Source organism: Malus domestica, chromosome 10 (genome assembly GCF_042453785.1).
Source record: "Malus domestica chromosome 10, GDT2T_hap1".
Taxonomy (NCBI): domain Eukaryota; kingdom Viridiplantae; phylum Streptophyta; class Magnoliopsida; order Rosales; family Rosaceae; genus Malus; species Malus domestica.
Genome location: NC_091670.1, coordinates 36,774,528 through 36,793,986, shown reverse-complemented (window position 1 = coordinate 36,793,986; position 19,459 = coordinate 36,774,528). Strand labels below are relative to the sequence as shown.

The 19,459-nt window shown below is 37.7% G+C and overlaps 1 long non-coding RNA gene across 1 annotated transcript; it reads right to left on the bottom strand.

Annotated features, from left to right (window-relative positions):
• Nucleotides 1-2,550: 2,550 nt before the first annotated feature.
• LOC139189044 (uncharacterized) lies at nucleotides 2,551-3,420 on the bottom strand. The gene is made up of 3 exons (XR_011572519.1): nucleotides 3,313-3,420; nucleotides 3,131-3,228; nucleotides 2,551-2,955 (listed from the first exon to the last, which is right to left on the bottom strand). It is a non-coding gene; the product is annotated as an uncharacterized lncRNA (long non-coding RNA).
• Between the last annotated feature and the right edge of the window lie 16,039 nt (nucleotides 3,421-19,459).

Below are 19,459 nucleotides of genomic sequence, written 5' to 3'. Positions count from 1 at the left end.
CTAGAATATAAGTGAATTTCACCTAATCGTTATGAACTTATTTTCACAAGTAGTAAAGGTTGCTAGTCACAATCACGTTAAGTAAATTCTTGGCAAGAGTATCATGCTTTTCATAGTTACGAATGCATCGTCAATGCTTATAGTTTTCACAAAGTTTAATGATCTTTGATTGTATCTCTATTGTGCTTTTCACGTAGGGGACTTTTGAAGAATGTTTTGAATTGTTGTATGCGTTTTCCCGTCCAATTCAATAACTTAAGGAAAACTTGAAGATTAAAAAAGTGCTGTTCACGGTTAATCTGGAGTATTGAAATTCACAATTTATTGAAAGAACAACTGAAAATCAATTTAGGTTGCATATGTGTCATGTGTGGAGAAGAACCCTCTAGCTAGTCCGTCATTTATCATTTTATTTTAATTTCATGTTTTTGTCAATTCTGTAATTTAATTAAGTTTAATTTACTTTTCATCAAAACCAAACACCCATCCATTATTAAATTATATTATTTATTTAGTTTTCTTTATTGTTAGTCTTTTAATTTAATTTCCATCCATTGCAGTTCCTAGTGTCTAATTTGATTGTTTTCATTATTTTGAGTTATCCTAAGTGTGTTTCGAGTTATTAGAGTTTTTAGCCTAGTTTTGTGTCCTTGAGTCTTATTTAATATTTTTAAATTAATTTAGAATAGATTAGCAATCCCTCCTAATCCCCGGCCTAGAACGATACCCTACTTACATCTATACTACAATTGTCAAAAAGAGGGTTTAATTTGTGTGTCAAGAAATTCACGCATCAAGAATTCCATCCATATAAGCTCAAAGATTAATGACCCAAGGATTTCTGAGAGACTCGGTCCCCTGCCACGGCCCAAGCCGGCCACCAATTTGGGGAAGGGGCAACAAGTCCTAGAGAGACATGAGGGTACAGGGGACTCAGAGGTGTTCCGACAGATATACCCTGGAAGCCAGTACAGCGAGTCCAGGGAAAAATCACATGCCCTTGATCAAACCTTCCTAATTCCAATAGGAGATGGAGATTTACGAAAGAAAGCTCCAGTGACACATAACTCCGCTCAGGACCCCCTTGTCCTACAACTTCTTGAGGAAGTAAACAAGTTGAAGGCTGAACGTCAGGCTGAAATACCTGACTGGAACCAACCCAGGCCTGGCCCTCTTACAAGGAGGATCCTCAACACCCCCCTTCAAGCAAAGACAAAGCAAAAGCTTGGCTTGCAACTTTATACTGGGAAAGAGGACCCGATTGAGCACCTTAACCTCTTTGAGTCCACCATGGCATACCGGATGCACACCGACGAAGAGCGATGTCTTCTCTTCCCCTCCACCCTCTCTGGCGGAGCTCTAAATTGATGACCTGTACACTATCCGCCAGAAGCCAGACGAGTCATTACGTATGTATGCTGGCCGCTTCAGCCATGAATACTCCCGGTGTGCCGAGGCAGACGACAAGACTGCCCTCAAAGCCTTCACGGCAGGCCTACGTGATTGTTTCTTTAAATACATGATCAATGCCAATACTTGGAAGACTTACTCTGAGGTGATGGCGCAGGCTTATAACCATGCCTCCGCCGAAGCAAAGACATATCAGGAGAAACCCCCTACAACCATCCTTTATCAACAAGTGGGAGGTGGAAGCCAGACTCACCTAAATGAGAAGACCTCGACTTTCCAAACAGCTTCATCCAAAAAGCTTCACCCGAAAAGCTTCACCTCCAAAACTTCACCCAAAAAGCTTCATCCAAAAAGTTTCACCCAAAAAGCTTCACCTAAAAAAGCTTCACCCAAAAAAAAAAAAAAAAACTTCACCTCCAAAAAGCTTCACCCAAACAGCTTCACCTAAAAAAGCTTCACCCACAAAGCTTCACCTAAAAAGCTTCACCCACAAAGCTTCACCCAAAAAAACTTCACCCGAAAAGCTTCACTTAAAAAAGCTTCACCTACACAACTTCACCTAAAAAAGCTTCACCTAGAAAGCTCCCTCTACATACTTTCACCATCAAAGCTTCACCATCAAAGCTTCACCTAGAAAGCTTCATCTACAAAGCTTCATCTACAAAGCTTCACCATCAAAGCTTCATCCAAAAAGTTTCACCCAAAAAGCTTCACCTAAAAAAACTTCACCTCCAAAAAGCTTCACCCAAACAGCTTCACCTAAAAAAGCTTCACCCACAAAGCTTCACCTAAAAAGCTTCACCCACAAAGCTTCACCCAAAAAACTTCACCCGAAAAGCTTCACTTAAAAAAGCTTCACCTAAAAAAGCTTCACCTAGAAAGCTCCCTCTACATACTTTCACCATCAAAGCTTCACCATCAAAGCTTCACCTAGAAAGCTTCATCTACAAAGCTTCATCTACAAAGCTTCACCATCAAAGCTTCACCTAGAAAGCTTCAACACCAAAGCTTCACCTACAAAGCTTCAACACAAAACCTTGCTCCAAATAAACAAATTTTGTTCACAAAACCCAAGATGCCCTTGAACTTGTACAAAAACACTTGGGTAAACATAAACATTTTTTGTTTTACACCCACAAGGGCCCAAAATTTTCCTTCTTATTTATTCACTTATATATGTTCCCAAACATATTATAATAGATCCAACAACAAGCCAAAGTCCCAAGTTTCATAATGGACAAAAGTACAAGCAATTCATCAATAATGAAGGTGCTACAAAAATTGGAATCTGCCCCAAAATAGAAATCCAACCCAAGAGACTTTTTCTCTCTCTCCCTCTTCCGCCTCCTTTCATCTATCAAATTTCTGCAACCTCTGCTCTTCTCCAATGGAGCTGAATTTTGGACACCCTATAGTTCTTGAGCATATGAACAACTTTCAAGAAGGAACCATTTCTGTTTGAGCGACGGAAATTAAAGTGTTGAAGCTCCAAACATGACAGTCGGATTCTTGCAGATTTCGAAGCTGCTGTGATGTTTCGAAGATCTGGAAATATTTAACCATTAGTTCATTCTGAATTTTTGATATGTTATGAAAGAGACGATGAGGAACAACTTCAATGAAGAAAGCATACCGATCTGAACAAGAGAAAATAGAGTTTCAAAGCTCACAACAAATCTGACGGGTTGACAGAAAAATAATAACCAGTCATTCATCATACCTGGATTTCTGGAGTTATACTGCTCCGAGGGACCTCAAATTTGGATATGTTGTAGTTCACAAGTTAAGGAACAACTTCGATGAAGAAAGTATGTTGATCTGAGCAAGAGAAAATGGAGTTTTTGAAGCTCACAACAAGTCTGACGCGTTGATATACAAATGACGAACAATCACTCATCATACCTGAATTTCTGAAGTTGTACTGCTCCGATGGATCTCCAATTCGGATATGTTGTAGTTCACGAGCTAAGGAACAACTTTCATGAAGATGGTTTTGCGATCTGAGTTATAGAGAATGGTGTTATCTTGCATCCACTCAGGCTGATTAGTGGAAACGAAAAGCAATTCCACCAAAGAAAAGATGAAAAAGAGAGAAAAGCTACTAATTGCACTTGATCTTGTCTAGTCAATAGCATGCAGCATCAAACACACAAAAGTTGGAAATATTTTTAGATAAGGCATATGCGAATGTGTGACATCGAAACAAGGATTCGTTACTTTGACAAATTAGTAACAAGCGAGACACCTCATTCGGCAACTCTCTTCGCCTGAAGACTTGGGGGACTCCCACCATATGCTACTGCACCTTAATACTCGGCAGTCTCACAACCACTCAGTGACTTGGATTTTTCAAGTCTCCAACCGAGAAGTTTTCCTCACTCGGGAAATTAAGGGAACACTACCTCAAACTACATGCTTCACTCACAAAGCTTCAACAATACAGGTTTCAACAAAAGCAAAAATTCAAAGAACTTTATGAAGAAGGCTTTGGTGTATTTAACACAATATATTGAAATGAAGCAAAGCTTATTTATTAATATTTTCGATAAGCCACAAATATGTACATATACATGAGTCAAAATAAACAAACAAAAGGGAGCCTTCACAAAGGTTGCTTAGGGGAAGTCTCAGCAGTCGGTAGAGCCCCAGAAAGAGAAAGCACTGGAGGGTGGTTATCCGGAGCCTCAGTACTTGACAAAACCCCAGAAGGAGGAGGCATTGGAGGTTCATCATTTGAAGCTTCATTACCAGGTACAGCCCCAGAGGACGAAGGCAATAAATGCCTTTGGAACAAACCCACAAACCGCTGATGATCAAGTAAAACCTTACCATCAGATTCCTTCATCTGGTCAAGCTTCCTCTTCATGTTTGTAGCATAGTCATGGGCGAGCCGGTGCAACTGCTTATTCTCATGCTTGAGCCCTCTAATCTCCTGTTTGAGACTCATCACTTCAGCAGCCAATGATTCAACTTGGCGGGTTCTAGCAAATAGGCGTTGGGCCATATTAGACACAGAACCTGCACACTGAACACTAAGAGCCAGAGAGTCCTTAACAGCCAACTCATCAGACCGTTTGGAAAGTAGTCTGTTATCTTTGGGAGTGAGAAGGTTCCTGGCCACCACTGCAGCGGTCATATCATTCTTCATCACAGAATCCCCAACGGTAAGAGGACCAGTAGGGGATATGAAGGATGGGCGCCATATGTTGTCTGGAGAAGGCGTGGCTGTCTCTTCTCCAAGGTTCAGGTCAAAACGACGGTCAGAGGGTCCAGACATTTTCAAATGTGTTGAAGAAGGAAGAGGTCAGACAAATCAAGATCTTAGAAGTGCAAGAAATGAGCTTCTACTGGTAGAGATTCAGGTGTGCTGTGGAACTTAATGCCAGCCTCTATAAAAATCTGCACTCGACGGAGCTTCAGAAATCGAAGAGGCGTTTGCTTTCTCAAAAGCTGGGCTGCTCAGAGACCACGAGGGCCGATCTCAGAAATCGAAGAAGCACCTGCTTTTTCAGCCTCGTCAGCACCTGTCACATGCACAATCAGCTTTGCGAAAATTACGGGCAATCTGTCGAAGATTTCTGGTGAAGTAAAAAGCACGTGAATCTTACTGTTCAATCACCGCTCTCCATATGCACCATCAACTCCTCGGGTACCACATATAACTTTGTCAAAGATCTCTGACAAAGTTTAGGCACGAGAATTTCGAAGTTCCAGCTACCCTACTATTACCCATAAGGGTAAAGGAACAGCACCACTGCTTGACAACTGGAAAGTCCCTATGTGTGTCGACCTCCGTGTTTTGCGGCAAGACAGGTTGGCAAGAACGTCCAACCTTTACTCACATTCGAGAAAAGACTCCCAACATAATTACTTTCTCAAAAACCGGAGTAGCACCGCTTTCCGAATCTCGAGAGTCAGATCCTCGACGGGATTGCTTGTTCGAAAACCGAAGAGGCACAACTCTCAGAACTTCGAGAGCCAGATTTCCTTAGATAAAGCTTGTCTGTAATCTTCACACGTAACATCAGCTTTCCAGATACCACATACCACTTTTTCAAAGTGCTCTAACAAAATTAAAACACGTGAAGCTGGCAGCTCCCACTACATTGCTGTGACCAAGAAGGGTAAAGGAATATCATTACTACTTGTTATTGGGAAATCCCTATATACATTGACCTCCCTCCTCAACGGACAGGCAAACCTGCAAAAATGCTTAACCCTTTCTCGCATTCGAAAAGGCACCCTCAACATAACCTCTCGAAATACTCAGCTTTATTTCCCCCCGATAATACCTCAGCAAATAAGCCACACCAAGAACAAGAGTATCTCATATCATCAGGGTCGAAAGCAAGAGTATCCCATATCATGCTTTCTCCCTATCTTTGTCTTTGTCCTTGTCCACACCTGCAGGACAAGGAGAAAGAGAGCAGTCAGTCGGAACCTGAAATCAAACCTCTAATTTGGAACTGACTGCCTGGAGCCTTTGCCTGGTTGCTTACTTAGCATTGCTCTCGAGTACTCATCCTCAACTGCTGTCAAGGTCACGAATTCCACCGGCAAATACCTCATGACAGTTGATCAGATATTGGCTCTTTACACTGAAGCTGCCAAGCGTGGATGAGTCACTATGAAGGAATGTTCTGAAGGACCATTTAAATGCAAAGGTTGCACACCACTTCTGCCATGCAAAAGATTGAAGCAGAAGGTTCAACGGTGAGCTGAAACAGATCACTACAGCACGACACCTTTCCATACCACATTCATTATTCCGTCAACAGCAAAAGTATCCCATATCATCAAGGTCGAACGTACTCTAGATTTGATGGACTTGTTTTGACCCTCAAATTTTTGAGTCGGCCTTATACTCTGAAGGGCACCAGAAAACCCTCCAGCACAGTTCAAGAATAAGCATGTGGAAAGTTACTTCTTCAAAAGCAAAAGTATCTCATATCATCTCTTATCCATTTGCTTCTCCTTATCCTGGCAGTTGAATGAGAGACAAGGAGAAGGAGAACAATCAACCGGAAGCCGAAGTCAAACCTCTGATCCTGGGTTGCTTACTTGGAAGTTTGACTGCTTACCTTGTCTGTCACCTCTTTCGGCAGATCTCCTAGCTCGGCGACTTGGGGGACTCCTACTATAGGGTTTGTATCACACTTGACTAAGCCCGAAACTACAACTAAGCTTCAAGTGAAATTGATACATTACCTTGTGCGTCAACATCAGCTAAATACACCATTCCCGGATGGAGGAAAGGTACTTCCAGAGAAGGGCAGATGAAGATCAGACCACACTTCGGTACTTAGAAGTTTCGTGATTACTCAAGGGATTGGATCTTGCAAGTCCCCAACCGAGGAGTTTCCCTCACTCGGGAACTTAGGGGAGCACTGTTTGTACCATACTTGACCAATCCCGAAACTACCGAGCACCGGCCAACGCTATACTGTCAAGGACCCAGAAGAGTTCCCCTCCGACCAGGAGGCCAATCACTACTCGACACGTGTCAAGATTAGAAGCCAATCAGAGCGCAGCACGTGTCGACATCAAGAACCAATCATAACATGACACATGTCAATGTGACAAAGCTACAAGTTTTTCTATAAATAGGGGTCATTCCCCCACAATATTGGCTAATGCCATTTGTGTTAAATCATTCACAAGAACTCACTAAATTGAGAGCTTGATCCTTTGTACTTGTGTAAGCCCTTCACTACTAATAAGAACTCCTCTACTCCGTGGACGTAGCCAATCTGGGTGAACCACGTACATCCTGTGTTTGCTTCTCTGTCTCTATTCATTTACGTACTTATCCTCACTAGTGACCGAAGCAACCAAGCGAAGGTCACAAAACCTGACACTTTCTGTTGTACCAAAGTCTTCGCTGATTTTGTGCATCAACAAATTCAATCATCAATAATGATATCATATGATTTACAAAGTACTACCTAAATAAATAGTCTTTCTAACATTACCCTTATATTTCACTGAGTTTTTTTGTTGACAAAGTTCACCATGATATGTTTGAAGAAAGTGCAACAATAATTCCTCTCTAGAGACAAAGTCAATACTTATCGAAAAACGCATTAACATTACATCATTTAATATATCATTATCAATATAAAAATAATCAAGTGGTATAATTTAGAGGACGATAATAAAGCCTGTAATATTTTATGGCACAAATTGTTGGGCAATCAAGCATCAAGACGTGCAAAAAATCAATGTAGTGAAGATGTGAATGCTTAGTTAGTGGTTTGACAGTTCAGCCTTTCAGAAACATTAGTTTTGATGCCACCATACAACATTTTTTTTATTTTTGGAATTCTATACATCATTACCAATATAATAATTATCAAGTGGTATAATATAATAACTATCTCTGTGCCAATGTTCTTTTTCCTTTTTTTTTTATTTTTTTATTTTTGATTTAAAAATATGATAGCAAAGTTTTTATTACAATATGATCGATACTTAGGCATTGATTTGGCCTACAACAAGCTATTAAGTACTCTCATCGTTAAGGAACTAAAGGATTTCCAAAGAGGATCTCACACAAGTAGCATTTCTCATATACTAATAATCAAGTTTTATTTTTGTTGAATACTAATAATCATTGAGAATGAATGTCACATTGAGGGAAAGAGGGAAAGAGTGACCTTACATATGCTTATAAGTAAGTTGAGCTACTCTCCATATTGTCAATTAGTTTTATGGTACAATCTCAACTTCCTCCCATCAATGTGTGATTCATTCTCAACATATCCTGTCACGTGTGACAATTTTCAACTCTCGTAAATGACCAATGTAACAACAAATTATTATGACAGACCTGTCATTGTATTAAAAATAAGAAATGCTAAGAAGACTCTCTCAGAGTGAGAATCTTCATGGACTGTCTGCCACATAACAGTTTAACGTTAATTCCCGTGCCAATATCATAAAATATTGTGCCAAAAACATGAAATGACAGAGAGTCGACAAAGAGTCTTACTTATGAGAGAGTTTCCTATGAGATGCAATTCAAACTTTTTTTTTTGTTTTATTTTGGATTTGAAAATAGGGAGGTTTAACAAAACACTTCTGGTACTGTTCACTTTTAACGAAAAACCACATTTATATCTTTCCCTGGTACTATTCACTATACCTTTAAAAATGACTTTTCATTAAAAGGGAAGTTTTTTTTGGATTTTTTTGTTAGTTTTCCTTTGAAAATATGATAGCAAAGTTTTTATTACAAAATGATCAATACTTAGGCATTGATTAGGCCTAAAACAAGCTATCAAGTACGCTCCTCGTTAGGGAACTAAAGGATTTCCAAGGAGGATCTCACACAAGTAGCATTTCTCATATACTAATAATCAAGTTTTATTTTTATTGAAAACATTCACCATGATATATGAACCCCAAATTATATATTGTTCATGCAATATGCAATATTATATTATGATTTTGTTATTGTATATTGATCTATTGAATTATGTGAAACTAATGAGTTAGTATTATAGTATATTTTTACCGTATTCTTAGTTGGATTTAATATATGTTTTTGCGAGAATATGATACTCTCTTATATGTTTTGATTGGAGGACAAGTGTTTTGGAACTAAATTCGCACACCGACGTAGGAGGTTAAGATGCAAAGTTCAAGTAACCTGTTAAAGAACCAACAAGTGTGAGCTAGCTAAAAACCGAGGGGTCGGGGGTGTGCCAATCAAAGGTTTTCCGACAATTAGCAATATAAAACTCAAGCGGTGGGCAAGAGAATAAGTATGTAATAATTGCATTAGAAGAGAAGGACCCTAGAAAGTAGTATTTATACCAGTCGAGGATAAAACCTTTTAGGATAATAGAATCCTTATTAATCGGGAGAATCTCAGAGAATATCTAAGTAGATATTGCATCTTCTTAAAGTTAGTCAATTATGTATATATAATATATATAATAAGAGGAATTGTTATTGGCACTTCAAAAATCTCATTTTGCACTCCAAAGTTTCTATAATTAGAAAGAAAAATATACTTGTAAGGAGTGTAGAATGAGATTTTTTAGGTGCTAATAATAGCTCCATACATATATACAGTGGCGAAGCCACGTGAGGGCGAGGAGTGGCGGCCGCCACTCCCCTAGCCGAAAAACACCACTGGAAAGCTGGTTTCAGCCCCTCCCCTCGCCGGAAAACCGACTGGTGCAGCGCTCTGGCCTTCCGGTGTTCTTTCTGCTGCTTGCAGCAGCAGCACCAGATCTGATTTTTTTGAAAACATCTAGGCCAAAACGACGTCGTTTTGGTCCTGGTAAAAAAATTTAAAAATTTAACAGTAAAACGGCGCCGTTTTGGATGTTTGAAAAAAATTTATAATATTGGGTTTTGGGGACCTCCGTCGGTTGCAGCGGGAGTGGGTCCGGCCGGATTATGTATTGGAGGAGGAGAAGAGCGCTAATGAGGAGTGGTGAAAGAGGAGGTGAAGGGGTTGAGGAAGAGGAGAGGGAAAGCTCCATCCTTGGCGGAATTGACAATTGAGGACGCGGAGCTAAAGCGGCTGAGGAGAATGGGGATGGTGCTTAGGGAAAGGATCAGTGTGCCCAAGGCCGGGATCACCCAGGCGGTGCTAGAGAAGATTCATGATACATGGAGGAAGACGGAGCTGGTGAGGCTCAAAGTTCCATAGGGTGCTGGCATTGGACATGAAGACGGCTCACGAGATTGTTGAGGTTTGTTCGGTTCTCGAATTTTCAGTTTTTGCGGTGTTATGACCAATTTACATTTGTATATATGTGTGTTGAGTGTAAATTACAGTACTTGCTGAATGCAGCTTGGAATTGTATGTCGAGTTTAGAAATGAACACGTAGACGCATTGTACTTTCGTAATGTAACTGACTGCTTGTAGTGATAACAACCAAGATAATCTCGGTGAAGCAACTAGGTAATTCCAAGACATGTTTGAGTCCGGTGAATAATTTTGCATATTTTGACAAAGCAAAAATTGTTCGTTTAGCCCATCTTTATTATCAAGATTTTGATTGTATGGACCTCATGAATCTTCCAATTCAACTTGACAATTACATTCATGATATGAAGATGCATAGTGAGTTTTGATCATTAAGAGGAATTAGTGATCTTGCAAAAGAGTTAATGAAGACATGGAGGTGTGAAAGCTATATGTTAGTGTATAAGCTTCTTACATTGGCTTTGGTGTTACCGGTTGCAACCACTTCAGTGGAGAGAGCTTTTTTCTGCTATGAAGATTATGAAAACATCATTGCGTAACAAAATGGGAGATCAATGGTTGAGTGATAGCATGGTTGTTTACATTGAGAGAGATGTATTTGCTTTTATTGATAATGAGCCTATTATGCGACTTTTTCATGATATGAAACATCGCCGACAACAATTGTAATTTGTTTGTAGTGATTAATTATAGAAGACATTACTATATAAAAAGTTTAGTTGTTGCCATTTTTTTTTAACTTTGCACTCTTTTAAGTTCGCCCCTCCCCCCGAGAAATCTTGGCTTCGCCACTGCATATATACACGTATATATTCACTTATACATATATACACGTATATATTCACTTATAGATCCCCCTTGTAGATATATGAGGTGCCTTTGCCCTATTTGAAATAGTCTTATTAATTCAATATACTATATACATGGACAAGCTGGCTGGCTGGCTGTCATTTAAGGATGAATAGTATATACTTTTGGTCATGCGAGTGATCGCGCTGATGCACTTTCATTTATTTATTGATAGGATTTTTATCACAAATGGTTCTTGAAATTGATCATCACTATCAAGATGGTCCAACACAAAAAAAATCAATACTTATCGAGAAACATACTAACATGTCACTTTATATATCATTATCAATATATAAAAAAATCAAGTGGTGTAACTTAAAGAACGATAATAAGGCTAGCAATGATTTATGACACGAAATATTAGACGGTCAAACATCAGCATATGCAAAAAATGAGTGTAACACATGAGAATGCTTAGTTGGATATGTTGACACATGAAAAATGACATGATAAGAATGCTTAGTTGGTAATTTCACCATAGCAGTTTACCCTTTCAGGAACATTAGTTTTGATGCCATCAGTTTCATACATCATTGCCAATATAATAATGATCAAGTTGTATAATATAATAACTATCTCTGTGCCAATGTTCTTTTTCCTTTTTCTGTTTCTATTTTAGTTTATTTTGGATTCAAAAATAGCATAGCAAAGTTTTTATTACAAAAAGATGATCAGACCAACAACACATTATCAAGTACGCTGCTTTTGCTGCACTACGGAACTGAAGGATTTCCAAGTAGGATCTCACACAACTAGCATTCAAAGGCTTTATTCTTTTCCATCCAATCTAGGTTCTTCTAAAACAGGAAATCGATATTGTATAAACCCTAATAGCATGAAAACATTTATCGTGATGCATGAACCCTAAATCATATATGGTTCATGCAATCTCAATATTATTTATGATTTTGTTACTGTATGTTGCTATGTTGAATTGTGTGAAACATATGCACAAATTCAAGTAACTTGTAAAAGAGCAAAAAGGTGAGCTAGCAAAAAGCTGGGGGTGTGCCGGTCAAAGGCTATCTGACAATTAAGTTAGTAAGCAATATAAGACTCAAGCAGTGAGCAAGAGAATAGATATGCAATAAATGCGTTACCAAAGATGAATTTTAAAAGGGCGTGCTTAAACGAGTCAATGTTGAGACCTTATAGGATAGTAGAATCTTCATTAACTTGGAAAAATCCCAAAGGATATCTAGATATTGTATATTGCAATGTTGAATTGTGAGAAATTGATCAGTCATTATTCAATTATATTTTTACCTTATTCTCAATGGGATTTAATATATGTTTTGGGAAAATTTTGATACTCTCTTCTTTGTTTTGATTGTAGAACAAGTGTGTTGGAACCAAATTCGCACATTCCTGTTGGAGGTGGAGATGCACAAATCCAAGTAATGTAAAAGAACAACAACCGAGAGCTAGCCATAGACCATGGAAGATGTCCAAGTCAAAGACTCTTTGATGATCAAGTTAGTATGCAATGTAATACTCAAGCAGCAAACAAGAGAATAAGTATGCGATAATTGTGTTACCAGTGATTAACCTTACAACGGTATAGTTATATCAGTCGAGGATGAGACTTTTTAAGATAATAGAATTATTATTAAACCGGAAGAATTCCAGAGTCAGCTATATATAGAAGGTGCCTTGCTCGGATTCAAATTAGTCTTATCAATACAATATACAATATACATGGACAGCTTGGCTGGCTTTCATGTTAAGGATCAATAGTATATACTTTGATGATGCGGTGATTGTGTTGATGCGCTCTCTTTTTTAACTGACAATATTTTTTTTGTTTTATCAAGAGACGCCATCATCATCAATACAATAATAATCAAGTAATATATATTTATATTTAGCGCAATGCTAGGTAAATCAAATTTTTAGATAAATTTATAATCATATGATGTGTCACTAATAAAAATAAACACATTAATCAATATTTGTGTAATAATTATATGCTTAACAACAACGTTATATGGTATGCAATATATTGTTTAAATAAATGATCTTCCTAATGTTACTATTCCATTTAACGAGGTTTTTTTTTTATTGACAAATTTCATCATGATATGTTTGAAGAAAGCTCAACGATAATTCCCACCAAAAGACAAAGTCAATACTTATCGAGAATTGTAACTAACATGACATCCTTTCATAGATCATTATCAATATAAATAATCAAGTGGTATAATAACAATACAAAGGTCTGAGCAAAAAATTAAATAACCATTTAAAATTCGTGCAGAATAAACCACTAATTTATGGTAAATTAGTAGTTGAGTATTAGTTGGCAACTAATAATTGCATTTAATACATGCATGAGGTCGCTGGCAAATTTGTTATGGGTAATGTAAAGGAGATCAAATTTCTAAACCAAATTTAACCAAATGATATGTCACTAAAAGAAAATAAGCACGTTAATCAACATTTAAGTGTCACATCATTTGGTTTACAAAATTTAGTTTAAAATTTTGATCTCATATCTTTACCCTTTTGATATTAATTACACATCATATAGCAACAGGCATTTTCCCTCTCTTTTTCTTGGTTGAAAAAAACAAACTTTGATCTTAATAATCCTACCGTCTAAGTTTATTACTACGATCTAGTAATATATCACTTTATTTGTTATTAAAATGTCTTAAGTTTAAATCTATTAAATTATGACATGGCAAATAATTTCTTTTTGACCCTGTTATGTTGTGTTTATGAAGGAGAAATGGAATTGCCCTCAATTAAATTACCACCCAGACTCTTTTAAATGTTGGAATGTACCATCTACATTACTTTCCACCCATTTTTTCATTAAAACATCACATGTGGGGATATTTTTGTCAACTTTATGGGGCTAGTTAGGTTCAAATTGGCTCCAAAATTATATTGCCTGAGTCAATATGGCGCCAAAATTTAGGGTTTATACAACACCAATTTGGCAATGCCCTTCATAAGAGTTTGAAAAATTAAATTTGAATAAATTAAGGTGAATCGCACACCCACTTACTGACCTACAAAAAAAATTGAAATTTACTGTAAATGAAAGACTATTATTTTTATTTTTTTGTATAATTTTCAAAATTTTACTTCAATTCTTTAACAACCCTTACCAAAATAAAACCCGAAATCAACTTCTCCCTTTCTCTTCATGACTTGACTCCAATGGCGCAAAAAAAAAAAGAAAAAAAAAGCATTTTTGTCTTCGTACAAATTGATTCCAGCGAGTCCTAGGAAGTGAATTGACAAAAATATCCCTCTACATGAGGGGTGCGTGACATATGCTAACGAAAAATTGGCTGAAAAGTAACGTATGTGGTAGATTCCAACAGTTAAGACAATCTAGGTGGTAAAAATAAGAAACATAAAGTTCAGATGATATTGGTGCACATGCTTGCAAGTTTAGGTGGTACTTGTCCAAAATTCTCCTTATTTTTATATAGATAAATTTATATTCATGTATAAACTTTATATATATATATATCATTAAATTTATATGGAACCAATATCATTCCTACTCTGATTGCAGTTAGTTTAGTAAACATCTTCGACATGAATCTAATTATGTTTCCTTTTCAATTCAATTGTCCTTAATCTAATTATAGATTAGTAAACGAGCGCTTAATGTAAGCATATCATTGTATCAAAACTAAACAAAAATAATAATAGATTAGCAACATGTTGTTGACATTAGTTTTGAAATGACATCATTCCTTACATCATTACCAAAATACTAAGAGAGATGTTGAGGAGACTCTATTAAACGTGAGACTTTCCGCCACCTCATGTTTTTGGCATTATTCCCGTCCAAACATTATAAAACATTGTACCAAAAACATGAGGTACTGGAGAGTCCATAGAGAGTCCCACTTTGAAAGAGTCTCCTTAGCATTTCTCATATACTAATAATCAAGTTTTATTTTTGTTGAATACTAATATTGTTGAGAATGAATTTCACGTTGATGGAAAGATGGACCTTACATAGGCTTATAAGTAAGTTAAGCTACTCTCCATATTGTCAATTAGTTTTATGGTGGAATCTCAACTTTCTCCCATCAATGTGCGATTCATTCTCAACATGTGCCCTCACTGTGGCAATTTTCAACTCTCGTAAATGGCAAGTGCAACAACAAATTATTATGACAGACTCATCATTGTATTAAAAACGAGAAATGCTAAAGTGATTCTCTCAAAGTGGGAATCTTCATGGACTGTCTGCCATCTAATAGTTTAGTGTTAATTCCCGTGCTAATATTATAAAACATTGTGCTAAAAACATGAGGTGACATAAAGTCTCACTACTGAGAGAGTTTCCTTGGAAATGTCAAATTAGAGCAGTTCCAGTGTTGCTAGCCCCTGGGCAATAAGCAATTCAATCCCAAGTGAATAGTAACTGCCTTTAATGAACAATAATTGCCTAAGTGCATATGCATACCTAAACTGAATAGCCCATGCAAGTCGTATTAAAATATTTTATTTTTTAATAAAATAATAAAAAAATAATTTTATTTATAAATTCAGATAATAATAAAAGATTGGTTGAAAGTATTTGAAAATATTGAAATGTGGTGTAAGGTGGAAGAGCATGGTGAAGTATTTATATAAAAAATATATATATAATTTTTTATACTTTTTTGTATTTTTAATTCATTTTTGATCATTTTTTGTGTTTTAATTAGTTTTTATTAGTTTTTATAATTTTTTTAATAGTGGCTGATGTCAGTGATACATCACATAACCAAGGGGCTAGGCTAGGCAATTCTGGCTTGGCGGACTAACTGAGCTCCCCCATAGCCCAATGGACTTAGGAGGGGATTTAATCCACTATCCCCTATCACGCTAGAAGTGCTATTAGGGATGGCAATTCAAACCGTTAAACCCGATAACCCTGAATAACCGCCCAAATGAAACAGATTTGGGAATGAAAATTCGGTTATATTTCGAATATGGGGAAAAACCGAAAATATTATTCGGTTACGTCCCTAAATCCATCCCAAGTAATACATATTATATATATAGTATAATTTATATATAATAAGTATAATATTGAATAATATATATATATATATATGTATGTATGTATATGTGTTGACCCTAGAAACTACCAAGCCTACGTAGCGCGCAGGCCGAGTAATCTATAAGCTAACTACGTCCTTCGGTGAATGCGGGGCGTGCCAACTCGTCGGCCGAGCCCGGCCGAGGAGTAAATTTTGCTGATGTTGCGTTGGGTGCACGACTGACTTCTGCGTCTTGCGATTGCGGCCGAGAAAGGTGAAGGAATTATTTTGAAAAACATGTTCATTTGAGCAACATCATATAGCATGCAATTAACAATTAAAGGCAGAATCATGCTTGTATGCACCCAAAAACAAAACATTACCATGAAATTCAAAGCCTAGTAGATTGGTGAACCAATAATCAACTCAAAACAAAGTGAGTTGAAATTTTTACCTTTGTGGATTCCTCTTTGCATAAGCAAAGGCTAATCACCCAAAGAGATAGGGCCTTCATTCCTTGCTTCTTAGATCCATGGATTTGGATGGAAAAATAGGTTCTCCAAGTTCCCAAAATTGAGAACCTCTAAGTCTCTTCACCAAGGTTAGATTGTAGAAGAAATGAGTGACCTTGGAGTTGTTAGGATTGCTAGATGTACCCTCCAAGGTGTTGGCCTCTTTAGAGAGAAATGGAGAGACTATTCTCACCAATTTTCCCCAAAATAAAAACCCTTAATCACATAATGAATATTTGGCTATAAAGTCCTTTATATAGTCCCTTCAAATAAGTGACCTAAAGAACCAAAACCCTAATTCATCTAACATGGCCGGCCTACCTAGGGATTTTTGGGCTTTTGGGCCTTTGTGAATCTTTATTCATTAAGTTGTCATACAACTTAAGTCAATGGGCTTGACTTTCGAAGCCCATTGGGCCTTAAGGTCCAAAACTATCCCGAGGTCTTTAACGAACTTATTCGTTTGATTAATTAACATATTAATTAATCCTTGCCATAATTTAAATGATTAAACCATTTAATCATTCTTACTCATCTCCGTTTAATCTTCAATCTCCACCTTTTATGGTGTGCGATCCATTAGGTTCCTTTTAGCGAGGTAGTGGGCGATTAAAACCATTTTACATCGATTGTGAATTGAAACTATTTTCAATTCTCCCTTTAGTGATTACACACGTTTAGGGCTTCCACAAACCATGGTTGACGCCTAGCAGCATGTCATGGTTACCCAAGCTAATCAGAAGAGGTTAGAGAACCTATTCAGTTCGGGATTACAAATGCAATACGGTCTTTCTCTAATCTAATACTCTTGACCACATTGTTTGGTTTGATAGTTTATTTGTTCATGTCTACTATCCAATGTGAATCTTGTGCTTATATGATTTACTTGAATGTGATTTGGAACGCATTCCCTAATCTCATTCATACTCTGGCCAGAGATTCTAAATCATATCATAGAGTATTCTCCCTCAACTGTTTGAAGGTTAGAGATCCCTTGTTGCGCATTCACTTGTCTCCATAGCTAAGTCACTTGACCCCAACGATGCCGTGGACACCCCGAGGGGGTGACTTTGACATAATCAAAGATCAAGGACTTAACCACAAGACAACTGTGATGCCTCAGGTCAAAGGACTACTTTGCATTATCCCAACCATGAGTTCTTATGTGACATGGAATATGAGAACTCTTCGTTGATCACGTTCAGTGTACTCATTCTCTATTGAGCACCTACGTACTTGTCTTGATGTCACACACACCAATGACTCGAGACTAATCACTCTCCCTGAGAGAAGACATAGTACGTACCGATCTTAACGGACTGTCCATGCCCAATTGACAATCCTATGATCAGGAACATTTAGGATGTGTCTACGAAAGAATGGTCTCATGAATCTAACTTCATTAGATTACATTCTCCCAATCACATATTCCTTGGACTTTATCGTTTAAGCATATAACATTTATATGAGACGGCTCAAACAATAATCTTTGCCCTTTATATGTAAAACTAGATTAGTTTAACATGTGAAATGTCCGTAAAGTATCATCACATGATTGGCTTTAGGGCACATTTCCAACAAAAGGAACACATCTCGACCTCTTGGGCTCTCGAACCTGAAGACAAGGTTACTATTCTTACGAAGTTCAATATCAAATTCGGCTCTCAATGTGCCGAATGTAATAACTGTAACACCTCACTTTGCCGAGAAGGCTGATGAGATGACCTCAACCAATAAGGATTCAGAAATCCTTCTCGACCGAGACTTGGATAGGTAATCAACCGTCCTCGCCGCAGTGCTGTTGATGCCAACGGAAGATGCTGCGAGACCGGCTGATTCTACGGTGACAGAGCTATCTATGCCGACTTAAGATATCACCGGTTGCTTTCACAGTGCTGTTGATGCCAACGGAAGATGTGTCAGCGAAAAAGAAAGATAAAATCTCAAGTTGTTGAGTTTGCGCAGGGCAGTTTTGTATTGATTTGGAGGGGGCTTGAATGATGCGCAGCCTCTTCTATTTATAGCAACGGCTCCCCCCAAGGTCGAGTTAAAATCCTACTCAGACTAGGTCTTCTTCTCCTGATCAGCACCAACTCGACCAGTCCTACTTTCACTAGGATTGTGAACCTAGTCCTTAACCGAGCCGGATTCGCTTCCGGGTCCTGCTGAGACTCCTTATTGCACTAGGACTCAGCTTCTTGCTTATGACCTAGCCGACCTAGGTTTGGAGGCCCACGTACTGAACGATCCATGGTATTCTTGTCGCAAGGCCTTCCGGGCCGAGAATGATTCTATACTCGGCCTAAACTATTATTTTGGGCCCAAACAATATCTATATTAATCGAACTCATTACCTTGATAATTACAAAAGTTGCATTTTGTGGGAGAATTCAAAAGTTTTGAAACAAAACCAATGAGAATTCAATAGTGCTTACGAGAGAAATAAAAGATCTGTTTGTACCATACTTGACCAATCCCGAAATTACCGAGCACTGGTTAACGTTATACCGGCAAGGACCCATAAGAGTTTCCCTCCAACCAAGAGGCCCACGTGTCGACATCAGAAGCCAATCACAACACAACACGTGTCAATGTCAGAACAAAGCTAGAAACTCTCTTCTATAAAAGGAGATCATTCTCCCACAATATTTCCCAATGTCATTTATACTAAATCATTCACTAGTACTTACTAAATGAGAGTTTGAACCTATGTAATTGTGTAAACCCTTCACAATTAATGAGAACTCCTCTACTCCGTGGACGTAGCCAATCTGGGTGAACCACATACATCTTGTGTTTGCTTCCCTGTCTCTATCCATTTACATACTTATCCACACTAGTGACCGGAGCAATCTAGCGAAGGTCACAAACTTGACACTTTCTGTTATTCCAAAATCCTCACTGATTTTGTGCATCAACAAGATCAACCAACATCATCAATGTATCTATTATATTATAA